The sequence below is a fragment of the Heptranchias perlo genome, chromosome 9 (assembly GCF_035084215.1).
Source record: "Heptranchias perlo isolate sHepPer1 chromosome 9, sHepPer1.hap1, whole genome shotgun sequence".
Lineage (NCBI taxonomy): Eukaryota > Metazoa > Chordata > Chondrichthyes > Hexanchiformes > Hexanchidae > Heptranchias > Heptranchias perlo.
The window spans coordinates 2,261,039-2,265,103 of NC_090333.1; positions in this window are offsets into that span (position 1 = coordinate 2,261,039).

A 4,065-nucleotide genomic window follows, 5' to 3' on the forward strand; every position below is an offset into this window, starting at 1 on the left:
CGATTACCAGCACTCGCTGTCCGATACAATGGGAGCAGTGGTTATGATCTGAAGTTATTGAAATCATGGTTGAGTCCAGAAGGTTGTAAAGTGCCTAAACGAAAGATGAGGAGCTGTTCCTCGAGCTTCAGTTGAGCTTCATTGGAACAGTGTAAGAGGCCGAGGACAGAGAGGTCAGAGTAGGTGTGGGACGGGGAATTAAAATGGCAAGTGACCGGCAGGTCAGGGTCACACTTGTGGACAGAGCGGAGGTGTTCAGCAAAGCGATCACCCAGTCTGCATTTGGTCTCCCCAGTGCAGAGGAGACCGCATGTGTGCAGCGGATACAGTATAGTAAATTGAAAGAAGTACAAGGAAATCACTGTTTCACCTGCAGGTTACATCAAGTACAGTTCAATGAAACACATTGGACATAATTACAGTTCATGACACTCGAGGGTGCCTCATTGCATTACACTCAATACACATTTTTGATAACAGGTACGTTACAGATTCTTTACAGGTTCATTACATCAATTTGAATTTTACATTCTGCCCGAGGGGGGTTTTCCCTGATTGCAGCCCCTCGGTTTACAATGGCGGGAAGGCTCCAAACGGTTGCCTTTCCCCACAGAGCCTTTGCGGCGGCCGCACCCATCCTCAGTGCGTCCCTCAGCACGTAGTCCTGGACCTTGGAATGTGCCAGTCTGCAACACTCGGTCAAGGACAGCTCCTTGTGCTGGAAGACCAGCAAGTTTCGGGCAGACCAAAGGGCGTCTTTCACCGAGTTGATGGTCTTCCAGCAGCAGCTGATGTCCGTCTCAGTGTGCGTCCCCGGGAACAGCCCGTAGAGCACAGAAACCTGTGTTACGGAACTGCTCGGGACGAACCTGGACAGATACCACTGCATCTCTCTCCAGACCTTCTTTGCAAAGGCACATTCCATAAGGAGATGGGTGACGGTCTCGTCTCCACCGCAGCCTCCTCTGGGACAGCGCGCGGTGGCGCTGAGAGTCCGGGAGTGCATGAAGGATCTGACGGGAAGGGCCCTTCTCACCACCAGCCAAGCTAGGTCTTGGTGCTTGTTTGAAAGCTCTGGCGATGAGGCGTTCTGCCAAATGACATTGACAGTCTGCTCGGGGAACCAACCGACAGGATCCACCATCTCCTTTTCCTGCAGGGTCTCGAGGACGTTACGTGCGGACCACTTGCTGATCGCCTTGTGGTCAAAAGTGTTTTCCTGCACAAACCTTTCCACGAAGGACAGGTGGGGCGGAACGGTCCAACTGGACGGAGCGTTCCGTGGCAGCGTGGCCAGGCCCATCCTTCTCAACACCGGGGACAGGTAGAACCTCAGCACGTAGTGACACTTTGTGTTTGCGTACTGAGGGTCTATGCACAGCTTGATGCAGCCGCACACAAAGGTGGCCATCAGGATGAGGGCCACGTTGGGCACGCCTTTCCCCCCTTTCTCTGGAGATTTGTACATCGTGACCCTGCGGACACGGTCCATTTTTGATCTCCAGACAAAGTGGAAGATGGCTCGGGTGACTGTCGCGGCGCAGGAGCGAGGTATGGGCCAGACCTGCGCCACGTACAGCAACACCGAGAGCACCTCGCACCTGATGACCAGGTTCTTGCCCACGATTGAGAGGGATCGTTGATCCCACAGTCCCAGTTTCTGCTTAACCTTGGAGATACGCTCCTCCCAGTTTTTGGTGCACGCCCCGGCCCCCCCGAACCAGATCCCCAGCACCTTCAGGTAATCCGACCTGACGGTGAAGGGGACAAAGGATCGGTCGGTCCAGTTCCCAAAGAATATGGCCTCGCTCTTGCTACGATTTACCCTGGCCCCCAAGGCCAGTTCGAACTGGTCACAGATGCTCATCAATCTGCGGACCGACAGCTGATCCGAGCAAAAGACGGCGACGTCATCCATGTGCAGGTAGGCCTTGACCTGAGTGCCTCCGCTGCCTGGGATCGTCACCCCTCTTATGCCCGCATCCCTCCTGATGGACTCGGCAAAGGGTTCGATGCAACACACGAACAAGACGGAGGAGAGAGGACAGCCCTGCCTGACTCCAGATTTGATCGGAAAGCTTTCTGATTCCCACCCGTTGATTGAAACTGCGCTACTGATGTTTGTGTAGAGCAGTTGGATCCAATTGCGGATTCCCTCCCCAAACCCCATTTTGGAGAGCACGTCCATCATGTAGAGTCATAGAGTCATCGAGTCATCGAGTTATACAGCACGGATAGAGGCCCTTCGGCCCTTGTGTCCGCGCCGGCCATCAGCCCAGTCTAATCTAATCCCATATTCCAGCATTTGGTCCGTAGCCTTGTATGCTATGGCATTTCAAGTGCTCATCCAAATGCTTCTTGAATGTTGTGAGGGTTCCTGCCTCCACAACCCTCTCAGGCAGTGAGTTCCAGACTCCAACCACTCTCTGGGTGAAAAAGTTCTTTCTCAAATCCCCTCTAAACCTCCCGCCTTTTACCTTGAATCTATGCCCCCTTGTTATAGAACCCTCAACGAAGGGAAAAAGCTCCTTAGTATCCATCCTATCTGTGCCCCTCATAATTTTGTACACCTCAATCATGTCCCCCCTCAGCCTCCTCTGCTCCAAGGAAAACAAACCCAATCTTCCCAGTCTCTCTTCATAGCTGAAGCGCTCCAGCCCTGGTAACATCCTGGTGAATCTCCTCTGCACCCTCTCCAAAGCGATCACATCCTTCCTGTAGTGTGGCGACCAGAACTGCACACAGTACTCCAGCTGTGGCCGAACCAGTGTTTTATACAGCTCCATCATAACCTCCTTGCTCTTATATTCTATGCCTCGGCTAATAAAGGCAAGTATCCCATATGCCTTCTTTACCACCTTATCTACCTGTTCCGCCGCCTTCAGGGATCTGTGAACTTGCACACCAAGATCCCTCTGACCCTCTGTCTTGCCTAGGGTCCTCCCATTCATTGTGTATTCCCTTGCCTTGTTAGTCCCTCCAAAGTGCATCACCTCGCACTTTTCCGGGTTAAATTCCATTTGCCACTGTTCCGCCCATCTGACCAACCCATCTATATCGTCCTGCAGACTGAGGCTATCCTCCTCGCTATTTACCACCCTACCAATTTTTGTATCATCAGCGAACTTACTGATCATACCTTTGACATTCATATCCAAGTCGTTAATGTAGACCACAAACAGTAAGGGACCCAGCACAGATCCCTGTGGTACCCCACTGGCCACAGGCTTCCAGTCACAAAAACAACCTTCGACCATCACCCTCTGCCTTGCCAGTTTTGTATCCAAAGTGCCAAGGCACCCTGGACTCCATGGGCTCGTACCTTCTTGACCAGTCTCCTGTGCGGGACTTTATCGAAGGCCTTACTGAAATCCATGTATACCACATCCACTGCGTTACCCTCATCCACACGCCTGGTCACCCCCTCAAAAAATTCAATCAAATTAGTCAGACATGATCTTCCCTTGACAAAGCCATGTTGACGATCCCTGATTAATCCTTGCTTCTCCAAGTGGAGACTAATTTTGTCCTTCAGAATTTTTTCCAATAATTTTCCTACCACTGATGTTAGGCTCACTGGCCTGTAGTTCCCCGGTTTTTCCCTACTCCCCTTCTTGAATAATGGTACTACATTAGCGGTTCTCCAGTCCTCTGGCACATCCCCTGTGGCCAGAGAGGTTCTGAATATATGTGTTAGAGCCCCCGCAATCTCCTCCTTTGCCTCACACAGTAGCCTGGGATACATTTCGTCAGGGCCTGGGGATTTATCCATTTTTAGGCCTGCTAAAACCGCCAATACCTCCTCCCGCTCGATGTTAATATGTTCGAGTATATCACAGTCCCCCTGCCGTATTTCTATGTCTACGTCGTCCTTCTCTTGGTCCTACGTGTGGGATATTCTGTCAAAGGCCTTCTCCTGGTCCAGGCTGATCAGGCAGGTGTTCACCCCCCTGTCCTGTACGTAGGCAATCGTATCCCTGAGTAGCGCCAGGCTATCAGAGATCTTCCTGCCGGGTACGGCGCAGGTCTGATCGGGGTGGATCACCACCTCCAGGGCTGACTTGA